We start from the raw sequence: 17,064 nt of genomic DNA on the forward strand, positions 1-17,064 counted from the left end.
TCTGCTTTTGTTGTGGTTTAACCCGGCTGGCAGCTAAACACCACACAGCCGTTCGCTCACCCTCCCCCCTCCCTCTCTGGGATGGGGGAGAGAAACGGGAAAGTGAAGCCTGTGAGTTGAGATAAAGACAGTTTATTAAGACAGGAAAATAATAATAACAATAATAATAATAATAGTGATAATGGTAATAGTATTAACAATAATAATGTGTAAGAAAACAAGTGATGCACAATGCACTTGCTCACCACCCGCTGACCGATGCCCAGCCTATCCCCGAGCAGCCGGCCCCCCCACCCCGGCCAGCCACCCCTATATATTGTTTAGCATGATGTCAGATGGTATGGAATACCCCTTTGGCCAGTTTGGGTCAGCTGTCCTGGGTCTGTCCCCTCCCAGCTCCTGCTGCACCCCCAGCCTGCTCGCTGGCAGGACAGAGCAAGAAGCCGAAAAGTCCTTGGCCTGGTGTAAACACTGCTCTGCAACAATTAAAACATCAGCATGTTATCAGCGCTCTTCTCATCCTAATCCAAAACATAGCACCCTACCAGCTACTATGAGCTACTTAACTCTGTCCTAACTGGAACCAGGACAGCTTTGTAGCCTGGGACAGTCCTGGCTAACCCTGTCCCGGGGTAAGGTTTATTTCTTCACCCATCCTGTTCTGGTTCTGCCACGTTTTCCTTCCCCAGAAGCATTTCCTAACACTAGCTTCAACTTGGTAGAAGAAACACCACAGACACGTGGAGTTGTTTCTTACTACAAAGAGGAGATTATTTTTGGTTAACATCTTGGCTATGTAGGAGTGCCTTCTGAGACATTATTTCTGTCACTGATCTTACTGATTTCAGGGGCTGTGCTACCCGCTGTGATCGCCGTTCTTCCAGTGCACCTCTGTGGCCGAGCAGGTGATTCTGCTTGGAGATCAACGTAGGCCTTGGACTCATGCTCAAGGGTGTCCTGGTGACTGTAGGGTCTGTGCCAAGCGGCACAACTGTTGAATGCCAGTGCCTAGTTCCTGTGTTAAGTCAAGCTATGATCCCCTGTTCATAAAATATTTACCTTTCCCGTTTGTCATCTTACCTACTAACTGCCTTCAGCTCAGGGCCCATCCTGTGACTAGCTTGGTTGCTCAAGCTTAAGCAAAATTCAAGGCTGAGTATTTTTTTGAAGCAAACTGTCTCCTTGACACTCGTGTGTTGCAGTTCCCATTTCCGCTGCTGATAGGGAGGAAACTCAACCCCTGGCTTTGCTGGGGGAGACCTGGGTGTCTGGGTGCTCCTGCGGTGTCTGGGTGCTCCTGCAGCGTCTGTGTGCATTGATGAAGCATTGCCCTGGAGGGGGGAAAGATGCTTGTGTCCTGGGGAATGTTGAAATGTTGAGTGTGAAATCAACTGTGTATGTTTCCTGTGTAAGATCTTTGTTCAGTGGCCAGAAACTCGTGTGTGTGTTTTTTTGTCAAGAAAAGATTGCAAGCGTCTCACTTTAGCGTACAAGTTCAAATTGTAGTGCTATCCTGTTTTTTTTTTTGAATCCTAAATTGTTTTATAACAATAGTACTCTTTATTTATGTTTTCTAACAGGAATGTATTTGTAAGTCCCATTGGTTCCAAATGTCACAGTGGAGGGACACTTTACCACTGCAGGCACACTTCTAGAAGTGAATGCCACAAGTATGCAAGCTACCAATATTCAGACAAATTTTGAGAGACATAAAGGACATAAGCTTTACCTTTCCCATTTCTTTGCATCTTGCCCTTCCTTCTACTGCCATCAATATATTCTTGGGGCCCCCCTATATTGTCCTTGTAGGAGGAGTGAATTGAAGTACTGCTTTGCATGTCACTGCGCAAGTAAACTTTACTGAGTATCATATGGGATGAGAGAGGTTTATGCCAGGCTAATGCCATGCATTTAATTTCCTTTGAAAGAAGCTGAGACTCTTTTGATCAACCTCTGGATCCAGCCATTCTATGCATCGGTTGAGTATTGCTGTGAATCTGTACTCTGTATAGCTCTCTTCGGGTTCTGCAGTGCATTGGCTCCAAGTCCTCCAGCTGTTGAACGTGTCTCAGTCCAGATTTCTGAAGAAGCAAAACCAGATGAAAAACTAAAAACTGAATTGGCACAGACAACCACTTTCTCCTCAGCTATTTAGGTTCCTAAGTGTCTGTTTTAGCAAATGAGTCTGACTACTCAGTTATTTACAAATTGTATCCACTTGTCATATTAAAGCTGTCTTATTAGTTACTATTGATGTACAACAGACGGAATGGGTATAGAAACATTTTTTTGGAATAGTCTATGAAACTCTGCATGTGATGATAGATTTATCTGAAGTTTTTGCCCCGGAGGGAAAAGAGGCTGTGTGGTAATCTACATAAGAAATGCATGGTTTCAGTTGTAAAAGAGAGCAATGAAGCATATTTCATTGTAAGTAAAATCTGTTACAGAATTTTGGGCTTTTTCTAAAGACTGTAGTGTTTGTTTTTTCCCCTCAGATAAGTACAGAACAGGATCTCTTATTCCAAGAATGTTACTCTCCATGGCTGGGACAATAGATGAGTTGTGCAGATTAGCACTAAAAAGCATCACGTCAGGCGTAATAATAGTAGGACAGTTATAAGGGTCTTATTTAGCATCCCAATTACAGAGAAAGTTCATCTTGTCACGGCTACTAGATAGCTAGCATTTTGTCAGCCGTGCAGTCTGCATATTGCTCATATGTGGGTTTTGCTGCCCCTTAACAGCCTTTGCTGCTTTGGCAGTCATGTTCATTGCATTACACTAATTATTTGATGTGGTTAGTACCTCATTGCATGGTCTAATAAGCAAAAACTAATCTAGATTTTAAATGAAATGCTAAAAGGAGTGCGAACATGCTCAGTATTATGTGTAAAACAATTGGGCCCCTTCAAAGACCCTGTGGAAACTTGGGGTGGGGTTTTTTTACTGACCTTACCTTTCTACTGGATGTACTGGAGAATCCTGTTGCAAATATATAAAATGTTACCCAGGCTGGATTCACTTCTACTGATTTAATTATAGTATTCTGTATTAACAAATTGATTTTAAAAATAAATGAATGTGTAGAAGATGGTGTGCTTGTGCTGAAATAAGCGTTCAACCAACTTTTCACTGATTAGGAAGTTACTGGGATTATCAAGATCTAAATAGCTTTATTTTTATGGTGTGGTTATTGATGTGTTTCAGGCAAGGCTTATCCTGCTGTTCTTTACTGCCTTTATGGAAATTCCCTTTGTGATGTTAAAACATCCCTGTACTTAGTTTTGTGCTTTTATCTGGAGAGACCATTGTAAGATGCCCACTTGTAAGGACCAGTTGTCAGTTTTCTTCCTTTCTGCCACCAGACGAAGCCTTTACAGACAGCTTTCAAACAGAGCTTGGGGTAGGTGGACAGTCAAAGCAGTAAGTGGTAGAGCTCTGTCTTAATTCACCTTGCTCATGTGTACAGATGACTTTCTTAGCTGATAGGGACGTTTTAATGGATGCTTGAGGAATAGAGCAGGTGAAGGATGACCTTGTATTCAGATACACAAGTGGAGGGTTAGAGTCCATGTTTTGACACAGGCATCTCCTATGAATTTGGGTAAGGTCTTTTCATTGCTTACTAATCTGAGAGATTTGAAATTTATTGTTCACCCATATACTTAGAAGTTGCTGATAGTAGGCAAAATAAGAAAAAAAGTTGAGTTGTACACTTGTATATCACCTTAAGGGCAGTATTTGATCTGTAGCCCACCTGAGCATCTTAAACAGTGATTGTAGGCAGCAGATGGTGAATCTGCTGTAAATATCCTAGTACTGAGAGGAGAAAGTCCAACACCAACAAGTTTATACGTACATTTAGAATTAATGGAGCTCTTTAAAATTGCCAAAATGTGTCCCTGTTATACGGGAGCTGAGAGCGTTCCTGTGTGAAACTTTATGGCGTGTGCAATTTGCCAGATCAGAATATTATTGTGCTAAATCATGAGGGTTCCTTCCAGCTTCAAAAGCTATGAAACTTGCTTGTCCTTAGGCCAAGAAAAAAGTGCCTGTATGGAATGAAAAGAAGCTTAACTGATACCATAGAAGAGCAGGGAAGGGGCCGATGGGATCTAAATTACAACAGACCAAAGGGAACGTCGGTGTGAAAAATTGTTTACCAGGGCTCAGTAGGTGCAACCTAGAGAGCTGCCCAAAGTGGAAAGGATATTCAATATTTCAGGAAAAAATTGATTGTGAGGGAAGAACCTGTCATGCCTTAAAAATAGTGGTCTGCCATGGATGATACTGCGATACAAATCAAGAAGTGTTGGTGGCTCAAAGCTGAAGTAACAACATACGGTATGAAGGGTTGGGAAACATGCTTTCTGATTTGTGCCTGCATGTGTAGAAATCTCAGCAGAAAGACTTTGAAAGGTGGTGTGTACAGACCATATTTTCCCTGGAGAGTTACCAGATTGGCACGGCTTTGGCCCCTCTATGTGGCTAATGAGAGCATCTAAAACAACAAAAGGAAAGTGGAAAATGCAGCTCTAGAAAGATTTGTACTTTCTGCCCAGGACTGGAATTTAGAGAAGTTGCAAAGCACTGTGAGGAGAGGCTAGAGGCATCCTAAATGAACAGGGCTTCTTGCTGGGAAGCTTGTATGGAACCTGGTGCGGAGGGAACTGGGCGTTGGGTGGGAAGTGGGAAACCATGCCTCTATTTGATGGGGAGAGCTGTGGGCTGGGAACAGGAAAGCTAGGTGTGTAGCTGGAGACACAGCCTGGGGCTGAGGGCACAGCGGCAGCAGGGGTGTGCTGCTTGTTGGTGGAAGAGCACGTGGGTATAATGGTCAGCGGCAATGGATGCGAGTGTTACCTGTGGTGCTCAATGCTCTTTCAAACCTGAGATTTTAGCCCCTTGTGTCTGAATCTCAGGAGGAACTGAGATGTCAAAGGACATACTCCGCCTTTGAACAGGTAGCTCACAGCAATGTCATCACATGCACAAAATACAGTGGTATTTGGCTTTCTGTTGGGGGGGTGAGGGGAGGGGAGGGGGGAGCTGTTGTAAGCTTTTGTTCCTTTATAGACCAGCTTTGGAACAGATGAAATGATGTACACAACTCCCAACTGCTTCAGAAATAATTATGGAGCCCATTCTGTTGTCCTTCGAAATGGCCATGGGAGTTCTGACTTTGGAAACAGGCTTGGTCTGTTCAGAGAGACTGTACTGTGGACTTATTAATTTCTAATTTTCTTTTCTTCTAATGTCCCCCTTTGGAGTCTTATGAGCTGTAACTGTCTGTACACATACGAGTTTATGACCCTTGTTGTTAGGACCGCTTGTGAAGCGTGTATTTGGAGCTCGTTCTCATATGTTCTTCTTGGTTTTAACTATTAAAATTCATTTGTACTGGAGAGGATTTTACTAATAGCTGTTTTTATTAATTGAAAGATTGTTTGCTTTCCTGCTGGGTAGCACATAAGGATCCTTTTTAAAAGTGTCCTTTTTTGGGACATCTCAGTGTCAATGTATCGTAAAGAGGAAGGTAACAGCATTTGAAATATCCATTTTATTTTCCAGATACAAAGTCACCCAGTCTGCGTTACCTTTCTCCCTGTTGCTATAAATTATTCCAGGCACGAAATAGCTTGCCAGTTGTTTGTTACGCAGAAGCCAATGAATGGTTATCTGTTTATCGCAGGTAATAACGTAGCTGCAAACTGCAATGCACGTGTAAGTAAGCTCATTGTGTAGAATTTCTGCTGTAAGACAGTGTGAAATCGGCTATTGCAGGCCTAATCATGTCATCCTAGTCTGTGCTTTACATCAGGTCTCTGCAACAGGAACCTCCTCGCCTGCCATCCTGCCCACCATGGAAGCAGATGGGGCTAGAAAACTTTCCTCAGCTTACAAATGTTTCTAGTCTTGTCCCAAAGTTTCAGTAGCTTTTAACTGCACGGGTATTGTGACTTCATCTTGTGATGGGTCCTTAATATTCATTCTAACTGGTGGAAGTAAATGACCACCAGTTTCACCCAGCTTCTATCAAGTCAAGTTTGTCCTTGACACATAAACAAAACGCTTACTGCTGCCGGGGATGTGAGTTCCCAGTCAGGAAGAACAAAGCCTCTGTGGACTCACTCCTGCAAATATCTGTTCTTAGGACTTGTAATGAAGACAGAGCAGAAAGTTGTTGTATGTCTTCTAGAGTTAGTAATTTCCCAAAACGCATTTTGTTCACTTTTGTTACATTTCTGTGTATATCTGCTGCTTATGCCATAAAAAGTGGGAATAATTTTAACTGGAAGAACAGTATGTTCTCCTAAGCTTACTTTATAGCTGAAATAGGAAACAGTTTTAATAGTCTAATTTCTTTATTTTAGAAGTTGTTTTCAAATAGTTAGCTTAAATGGAAAAAGCAGTCTTGATTTTTATTTTACAGTTACTGATGATCTATTTAACAAATAAATATGGTATGTGTTTGGTGGAACAAGCTTTATTATGGTGGTAAGGTGGCTGCTGGCACTGTGTACTACAATGTAAGTACTACAGTCTGCCTGCCTCTTGCAGTTAGTATTATTTTGTCCTGTTTTCCATAAGCATTCCTATGAACAGACCCATCCTGAGATCTAAAACCTTTGTCATAACCTCCTGAACTTTTAGTGTTCTTATGGGTTATTTTCAGCCGCTATTTTATTGCCACAAAAAATTGGATAGCTGATGTATTTTTTGCTTGTGTTGTCCCACGTACTGCAAGTGTGACATATGGCTTAATAATTTAATCTGCTTGTTTTCTGTGAACTTGTTCTGCTCATCATTTGACAACTATTTCCAGCAGATCTTGATCCAACTTCAATAATTATGAAAGTAGTTTCTATACTTAAAAATTATGGAAGTGGTTCCTATATTTAGAACTACTTGGATGCTTGGAGCCAAACTATAGAAATGCAGAAGCAAAATGATAATAATGGAAAAGAAATACTTGAAGTTTAATGTTTTTGCTGTACCGGTGTTCTCTCTCATGAGATGTCTTACGTTATTCTTGTAAAGATTTTTGGTTGCTTGTCAGTCTAAATGTCTTAAAATTTTGATCTGAACTGAATAGTGTTAAATATTTTTAGCTGAATGTTGTCCATTAACAGCGAGGAAATGCAAGAAGTATCATTGTGTCCTTGACTGGGGCTTCCAGTTCTCTGAAGAAGGGTTAGCCCATGACACATTTGATTGGTTTTGTTCCTATTACGGACATTAAAATCCTGTCAAACAGATGCTTTTTGTTCTAAGTGAACTTGAAATAAATAAATAAATAAAAAAAAATATTAGGATGACTGTATTTGCCTTCTGTTGTTTATAGTTTCTTCTGTGTGTGGATCCTGGTACTTTGCAAAAGGCCAATATGTAGGGAAAACTCTTTACTTTCACCTTTCCTTGTCCTTTTTTTTAAATTAGAGATTTAAAACTTCTTTTCTAATTTGTGATAGAATAGGATGCAGCTGACTTTGTTTTTTCTAAGTAGCCATCACATACCGTTATCTATTTTATATTGCATTGAGTTAGCCTAAAACAGAATGCCTATCCATAAATCAAGCTCTTTGTGTTCCTGATTATTGTGGGCAGTGTTGCAGGGACCGATTCTAATAGAATTTGCAGGGAAGAAGTCAATGTGTTTCTGCAGGGGTCATGGAGAATCCATAAACTCCCACGGGGCAGTTATTGAAGATGTATCTGCATGCAATAGAGCATAGCAGAGCTAAAGCCTTTTACTTAGTGCTTTTTGATGGAACAATTAATTTGACAGTGGTCACTGTGCACTTTACCCTTCTTAGATGGGCTTGGCTGTACAGTCTTAAGACACTTATAAGCTTCAAGGTCATTTGAAGATCACAAATAATTCTTCCAAAAAGCTAGTTGGGTATCTATCATGGGAAATTTTGGTGAGGAGGGTGGCCAAGGTGAGTTGGCTTTTTGTGAGAATTGACTGGAATTAGAAGCGTTGAAGTACTAACAGGCCAACTCCTGTTCTTACCCCTACCATCAGAGTTCTTCCAAAGAGTGTTTATCAATATGGTGATAGTTGCTTTATATATATATACATATACATACATACATACATATATATAATATCTCCTTATAAAACATTACCTCAGCTAGCTTGAGTATTCAGTGCTTTTTACAGTGTGTCAGTGCACAGCTGATCAGCTATGGTCTGACCTGAAACACAGATGATTTTAGTGTCAAAGCTCATTTACTTTTTCACTGGTCACAGTACAGCAATCCTTGCTCCAAGAAACTCACCTGACTGTGTCATTTGTTACTCTATTACTGCCTTCATCCTGCGCTGTTGTAGCCAGTGAAAATCTTGTCAAAGACTTCAGTGGTACAAGGGAAGTCCATCACTGAACAAAAGGATGGTATTATACAGTGTAAGTTCTGTCTACTGCACTCAGAATTCATTATTGGTGTAAACTCTAGTTTTTGTTCACAGAAATCTATGGTTTTCCTCCTGTTATTTGCATAGTAAATGTAAATCCAGTATCCTTTAGCCAGTATTTTTACCTGCAGCTGTCAACTCACCTATTAAATATTTTCTACTAGAAAACATTGATGCGTGAATGGTTTTGATATATGCATCCTAAGTACGCTTTCATAAATAGAGCTTTTGTTGTCTTAGAAAATATACTTGAACAGTTTTAACTGTAAATCAAGTATTTGGGAGCTTACTTGATCTCTTCAAGTCATTCAACTAAGAGTTGTCGTATTCTTAATTGCATAGGATGAGCAAATTCTAGGAGTTGAAGATATCCAAGAATGAGTAATTCCATCTTAAAAACATGCTTCTCTGGTACAGAAATGAACTTCAGCTGCTTTTTGGTTTATTTCTTTAAAAGAATTCCAGTTAAATATTATATAATGGTAGGATGCTTTATTCTGCCAGTTTGTCTGTTTGCAATTAGTTTGGGGTATGCTTACTATGTTATTTTAATACTCCACAAATTAATTGTAATGATGTACTGTGTTTAGGATTTGTTTTTCTTGTGAGGATTCTAAAATATTTACATTTCCTCTTGATTTTTCAATGTCATTTCCTTTTCAAAGTCAGTGTCCCTGTTAAAAAAAAAAATATATATATATACATATATAAACGCCTTCTATAGCATGTAAATATGTTAATGAATTGGTAATCCATTAAGATTTTATCCTTAGCTAAGGCTCTGATTTTTTTGGATATCTATTCTGAAGTATTCTACCGAGTCCAGGTCTCAGTTTTAGTTTTCTTCCCACGCACAGTTTTTTTGTTCTCTGATGGTTCTATTAAGTACATAATCTTTGCTTGAAAATAGTTGTAGCATGTTCTTTTACTGTCATAAAAACAATTGTCTTGACACTACCTATCGTATATTAATCTGTTCAGTATTTTCATAGGATATATACTTTGGTTTAGGGTTATGTGTTTATATATACCCAGTTTTAGCAGATGACTGTCTATTTATTTTACTGGCAATGTCATTAATTGTTCAGAAGCCTTTTATCCCCAGATCCCATAGTTTCTCAGACAAACCTTGAGCATCCATTTGTAATTCTGTCTTGAACATTGCCAACACAAATTAGTCTTGCAAGCTCAGTTCATATTTTAGCTCAAGTTCATGAGTTTAACAAGAACGATTAATACCAAACTAATGTACTAATCTGGATTTCTACCTTGGGTTTTTGAAGGCTTTGCAAACACAAACCTTGCAGTTTCCAAGTCAAGTAGATGACTGAATTTCTGCTGTCTCTGGGGTGAGACACTGCTGATGTCTACTTAACTCATGGGTTAGAATGAGGAATACAGAAAAATCATTTAAAAACTGTGTGTGTGTTGGAGAGGGATTGATCCATCAGTCCTTGGCATATTGTGCTGCTATAAAAAAAAAATTAAAAACAAAAAAGCCTCCACCAAATTTATAAATTAAGAGTTCAGTTATTAGCCTTGGTTTTCTATCTTCCATGAAAGGTCTCATCTTCAGCAATGCAACAACCTGTTATCATGCTTGGAGTTTTTTTATCAAATTGGATGAAACAGTCACTTCACATAAAGTGCAAACACACGGTCCTGAATCAGCAGATTTTATGTCAGCATCCTAATGTGTCGTTTCCCAGTTTAAAAAGGCTTAGTTGGGAAACATCTGCCAGGTCTGCAGCACACAAAATGCAGCATAAATGCAAGCTTTTCAGGTTTTGTTAAGGTTTCTCTCTGAAGAATTCCTGCAAAATGAAACATACAGTAGATGAACATTTCAAGCAGCAAAATGAGTGAAGTGTAGGGATTACACCTGCATCTGCAGAGCTCCAGAAGGGGTGGGTGCCTGAGCTGTCATGGGGGTGCAGCTCTGAGCTTGGGCATCTTGCAGTGTGTTGCTTCTGGGGTGATGGCAGGCAAGCCCAAATGGTGATGAACTGGGTGCAGTGTGCTCATGAGGCATGGGAGGAGACGGTGATGAGCAGCCAATAAGAGGTCAAAAATTGAGGCTAAGAAGAAAAAAAACCAGGGGAGGTTGTGTATATGGATGAAATATATATATATATGTGCATGTACACACTTGAGAAACTTTTATTTTGCAGTCTTAATGAAAGTGAAGTTTTTACAGACCAGTATGTTTGTGACTGATTATTCTTCCCCATGCACTTTCTTGGCTCATTGGTTTGGGGCATGGATGACGCTAGAGACTACAGGAGGTTCATGTTTTTCAAATAGGTGCTGCTGGCATTTCACTTACTCTGCAAAGCATAGCGCTGCTGTTAATTTTAACAGTATTATTTAACTTGTGCTGAAAAGCAGTATTTCTGATCCATGTTAACAAAAACTCTAGTGCTCTTCCAGCTTTTGCCCATCACAATAAACCTTCGAAACCTTTGCTCTCTTCCTTTGCTAATAGGGAATAACATTTCTCATTTTCTTGTACCATACTCTGCAAAGTCTCATTCCATGGTTGTTGAACTGAAACAAATAGTCTGATTTTGCTCATGACCCATCGCTGAAGCTACAGTATGATGATTAAAGGCTCACATCTCTTGGCCATGGAGAAAATGAGATTTAACTGAAGACTTATAGTGATGTAAACATATACTTATGTTCCAGAAAATGCTAAAATAATAATTTTAGCTGGATAGTCAAGTGAAATCACATCATTTTATAACTCTTCACATTAGTTCAAACCTCACAGTGTCTATGCTGCTTTGAAGCTTCTTTCATACCAGTTGCAGTTTTTGAAATGGAAATGCGTCCGTTTGTTTGTTGTGGCCGGTCCAATTTGGCAGGAAAGTAGATAACAATCTCTCGTGACAAATACTATGGCTTTATAGCTCCTCCCTTTTTTTCAGTATTAGCTATTCAACTTTGTTTTAAGAAAAAAAGAAGCTGTGTCTAAGTGTATGGAAGCATGTTGTATGTTGAAATTCCCATGAGTTCATTAAAAATTGATTCCATAAATGGAAATAATAGCTTCAAATTTTTAAAAAGCACTTGGTTCTTTTTCATGTTAATGCGACATCATTATTTTATTTTGTGAAAAACAGGCCTAGAAATGGAGAAGGCATCACTCAAAAATACTTGGAATCTTTTATTAAAAATTGAACAAAATTAGCTCATGAGTTATTTGAATTCTGATGGTTACCGTACCCAAGTTTTATCTATTTTTTTCACATTTAGAAGATAATTTATTCCAAATACTTTTTTTTGCAAGTGAGAGCTGTGCTTAGTCTCCTAAATGAAGAGTAGTTTCTGGGAGACACTATATTATTCTGAATCTTCCATAGTTGGAATAACTATCTATTATGTGCTTGACGACTACAGTCAGAAACATAACAGTACTAATACCAGATCTAGTCTGTGAGAAAGGGTTGCCATTTGCAGATATACCTAAGCATGTGCACACCTTCAAATGTATAAGTGCTGCTGAAATTTTCAGAATTAATCCCAGTGTTAACTGTCTTCCTAGTCAAGCTGTTATTTCTTAACAAGGAAAGCTGTCCTGAAGCTGGTGATGACTTTGAGTCCTAAAACGTACTTATGACTTCGGCCAATGTGTTTTAAAGACCCTTCTGTTGGAAATCAACAAATTTGGAAACCAGGAAGGATGTAAAGCTTTTCCCTACCTGGCTAACTGGTATGTAGAATGGCTGGTGGGGACACTGGGGCGACTTAACCCTAGTGCTCTTGACTATTAAATTATAGGTACTTCTTCCCTGAAAATGTATAGGCATTATTATAGCTGTGTAGGCATTTCTTTTGACTCTTTTAAAATCCTCTTTAAATGGGAAAGGGAAACTGGGGTGACTAATCTTTGAAACTGAAGAAACATCTATTACACTTTTAGCCATAGGATGTCACCAGAGTACAGAGTACTGTGTGAGTAAGTGATGTAGGGTTGATTTACGGCTTTCTTTGGCTGTTTATATTTGGAGTGTGAGAAAAGCAGTCCTGCAGAGCTTTCTCAGATCAGTCGTTGCAGCATCTTGACCAGTGCACCGTGGTTCTGACTGTTAGATTTGCAGTATTGCTCAAGACACGGGTTCGGGACCTAGTCCTGCTTCTGTAGGGGCATTCCCACTGGATGGAGTGGGGGCTGAAATGAACGAGAAGTAAACACATGCCAGTACATAGTACAGTGTTGGTATTTCTGTGCTATTGTTACAGTGTACTGTTTTTCAGAGGTCTTGGAAGCAACTTGTGTCTCTTCTGGAGTATGGTTTGATTATTTTGGGTGGTCCTGTGTAGAACTAGGAGTTGGACAGGTTGATCCCTGTGGGTGCTTCCAGCTCAGGATGCTCTATGAGGGGAGTCAGAAGGGAAGATGCATCTGTTTCCATCTAGAATCCGTTGGAGACAGGATTGAGGTGTGACATCAGGGATTTTATTTAAGCAGTTGATAGGAAGAAACTTTGTACAGTGCTCTCAGATCAAGTTGTTTGAATGTGGTCCCTCTGATACGAAGTGAAAATTACTGTAAGAAGTGTAAAATGGAAAATCGTTATAGTAGTGATTAAGTGAGAGTATTTGGTACTGTGCTATATATGTGAAAGTCCACTCTTTACAGGTATTTCCAAGCTACATTTTGTTTTGTTCTTGGCCAGAAATTATTGGCAGATAAAAAACATTTTGGGGCTGATGGGGAATCAAGTGAGACTTCTCCAAGCAAAAAAATCAAGTCCCCTTTTATCTAGAAAATGGGAAAGAAAATCTGAAACGGGAAAGTCATTGAAACATGAAGAAATTAGGGAAAAAATATGATCAGTGGCAAGAAAACAAATGTGTTAGGCTGGAGATAACAATGACAGGAAAGTGTCTGATGAAATACAGAAGATTTGAAGAAAAGTACATGTTCAAAAAAAGTTGGAAGGTGTGTATTTATGACAGTTTAAGAGACCCTTCGTTCAGCTCAACTACAAAAGTGGATAGGCAGATACTTGTAAGTTTGTTTAGTGTTTGTAGGTCTACTAAAAGTTATCTTTCCTCAGGTTTCGCTAGTGCCTCTCAGTGGTATGGAATTGCTTAGGAGAGCAAACAGCAGTCCTGTCAGGAGTAGTCTGCGGTTCTGCCAGGCTGAGTTTAGACTTGGCATTAGAAGTGCTTTTGTCTGTGCAGAATTGCTGCCTGAGGAAAGCTTACAGAATGACAGAGAAGTTTGAGTAGGAAGGGCCCTTAAAGATCACCTGGTTGCAACCCCCTGCCATGGGCAGGGACACCTCCCACCAGACCAGGCTGCCCAAAGCCCCATCCAGCCTGGCCTTGAGCACCTCCAGGGATGGGGCAGCCACAGCTTCTCTGGGCAGCCTGTGCCTCACCACCCTCTGAGGGCAGGATTACTTCCTAATATCGAATTCTACTCTTTTTAAGTTTAAAACCATTACTCTTTGTCCTATCACCACACTTCCTTACAGAGAGTCTCTCTCCTCAAGTGCCATATTGGTACAATTTCTTTGCTTGGAATATTTTAGGTTTTTGTTCAACACTTTCCAGATGTCTTCCATCAGGAATGAGGGGACTTCTAGACGTATCAGTTCATATTTGGGAATGGAAAATCAAATAAGGGGAAGATGTAAAAAGCCTCTAAAAATGTGTCCTAGAAATGTAAATATGGGCAAGGAGAGAGAGAGATTCTTCCGTGAGAGAGTCAGAGAGGTTTAAATTTCACTGAATCATAGATCCATATGATCCAAGAGGCAAATACTAGCTGGAAGAAAATATTTACTATAATATATTTCAGAGTAACCACATTGTTTTTCTTGAATGTTGACCTATGGACACTGTATTTGTCATTTTTATCAGGGAAAAAATGAAAGATGGGATGTTTTGTAATACTTGTGGCTGCATTGGATTGTAACCACACGGTCAAGAAATGAGCCTTTAAAAGTATTGCTTGTGGCTTTTCTTTTGCATGTTTTCCAGTTGTACATACGACCTTTTGTTACTGTGAAATATAATCTTAGTTTTTGTCAGTTTTCGGCATTTTGATTTAATTAAAATTCCAAGGTGTAATGAAGGTACTGTGTGACTGAAGTTAATCAGTTTAAGCCTTAAATTGCTGAAGGCATGTTGCCATGCCATCTGCAGGCAAACACTGAAGATTGCCTTCGTTTGAGGGAAACAGTGTCAAAGTAGCTTTGTAGGGCAAGTAGGCTTCCAAAGCAATTTGAAACAGTTTGCCTTGTGCTCTCAAAGCTAAACTTTCTTGTGTTTCTGTATCACTGCTCTCAGTTGGGGATAATCACTGTGTTTGCACACAACTATTGATTTTTGTTGTGATAGCATTTGTTTTATTCATCTTTCCCTTTGATAAACTGGATGCGCGTGTGTATGTGTATATATGTGTATTTATATAAAAGGTAGAAGTTCTTTGATTTTAAAGCTAGTTTGTCTTCTAGAATAAAAAGGGGCTGTTTTGGGAGATACTGATTGCTTCTCCTGAATGATATCTTCAGGTAGAAGGATCAGAATGTGGCCTTGTACTACTGAAATTGCAACTTCTGGAGCTTTCTCTTTGCTTTTAGTAGACCTATTTTCCTGTACATTTTTTCTGTACGTCCTTGAATTGGTTAGGATTAGATGTAAAAATTCAGTGAAGAAGTAGGATTCCAAATACAGACTAAATTTCTTGCCTACTGAAGGTGTTAACTGTAAGATATTTGTTGGAAAGGGTTGTATCTGAAACACGTTATCAGGTACCAGCTCAACATCAAGTTGTATAATTTTCTTTTCTTGGTTATATCAGAATAAGCACTGTACTTCCAATAGCTGTGTTTTCAGGAAAGTACTTTTTTCTCCTCTGTAACAAAAGGAGAGTCTTCCACTTGTGACTCTAGATAACTTCTTTCAATTTCAGTGAAGAATCTTAGACCATTCTGTGAGTGTTGATACTTCACCCTTTTTTTAAAAGATGTAAAAATAACTTTTTCTTATCAAAAGTTAGCAATGCTACTACTGCGACATGAGCACAAAGACTAGCTTCTACATGACAGCAAATGAAAATCTACCCAATGGGATATCTCTTATTGTTGCTTCAGCTATGGCTACATCAAATCCCAAAAGAAGAAAAAAGCTAAATATCCAACATAAATCATATATGAAAACATGATTCTGGAACAAAGAAATGATTGTAGACTAAAACAGTTTTATTTCTAAAATATTTTTTAGAATTTTTGGACCAGGCGTTCTTCAGAAGAATCAAGCTGCAAGAAAAGAATTAAGGGAAATAATAGCAGATGCACAGAAGTAGACAAGGAATACCATCCAGAACACCCAGTTTGTTGAAGTAATATGACCCAGCATGTTTATCACCTACTTAGGGTATATGTTTAAGCCAAATAAAGGTAGCATATATGTAAAGATGACAGTTGTAAAATCTGAACAGAACCGAGGCTCATTTTAAGCTGAAGGGTGTTCTCTCCCCTCATCTGTCTGGATTCTGTTTTTTGTGTGTAGAAAGTATCCCAAATCATTTCAGGGTGTTAAATACAAGGTTGGCTGTAACAAGAATTAAAGAAAATAGCAGAGAATGTTACCAGTTGAGGTGGCACGTGAGGCTTCAGAAGCCAGGACTTAAGCAGTGGCAAGATTACTTGGTATGCCAAATGAGCTGTATTTTTGTGTGTGTTACTAGGTGGTTTGCATGAGAGCACAGATGTCTGAACTTTTGCCATAAGCCAAGTGCTTTGGTTATTCGTGTTTTCTCCCTTTTCTTTCCTGGGCAATGTAATACCACTTCTTTAGTGTGTTCAGGTGTAAAGTAGATGATCATTGTACTTGGAAATAAGTGTTTTTTTCATATATGAAAGGTCTCTCTTAGATTTCACTTGAATAGATGTCTGACAGTTAGTTGTGGTTACTATATTTTAATTTAAACATTGGGCATTCTCACTACCCCTTGAAAAGCTACTTCTCCCTAGTGCTGCTCCTATGTTAAAATTAATTCACATGCTTTCCTAATGAAGTGTGCAAGTGGGGCATTTTATGGCATTTTTGTATGACTTGTAGGGCATGGATTTCAAAGAATTCTTGCTCATAGTATGTGTGTAGGCTCCAGAGGTGGGAGGAGACCTCAGCAGCCTCATAAGTAGGGACCACAGGGCAGGTGAACTGGTGGCTTCTCATCCACCAGAGTGTCTATGATGGCAGAACAGGCCTGAGGCCATGGAGGGAAGGGGAAGCTGCATGAAGGTGGTGCCCTGGGCTTGGGTCACTGCCCTTATTGCTTGCCAAGGGCTTGGATTTGGGGTGTGCAGGCCATGGGAGTGTTATCCCCTGCCCAGGCCTTCCCCTGGCACCCTTTGTCATTGTCACCAGAGCCATGCTATTGGTTTTGGTGTGCTGGCAATGCCCCCATCATTGCCGGTGCCCATGCAGATGATCAGCTGTGCTGTACCATGGCATTACCTGTCTGCTGGGAGAGAGGGGAGGAAGGAAAGTGGTAACTGCACTGCATGTAACCCCGCTGCTCCCAGATCTACCAAGTTAAAAATGCTGTTTGTTATTAGCATCTTTATTTTTATTACTGGAAGACAAAAATGTACTAGTAGAATGATGAATGATGT

General features: G+C 39.6%; 1 protein-coding gene across 5 annotated transcripts in view; it reads left to right on the top strand.

The window, feature by feature from the left end:
* The window catches only part of SMYD3 (SET and MYND domain containing 3), a 377,644-nt gene that overhangs the window by 6,645 nt on the left and 353,935 nt on the right, over positions 1–17,064 (top strand). The gene's annotated exons all lie outside the window — the stretch shown is intronic.

Source organism: Anser brachyrhynchus (genome assembly GCF_964034855.1).
Source record: "Anser brachyrhynchus genome assembly, chromosome: 3".
NCBI lineage: Eukaryota > Metazoa > Chordata > Aves > Anseriformes > Anatidae > Anser > Anser brachyrhynchus.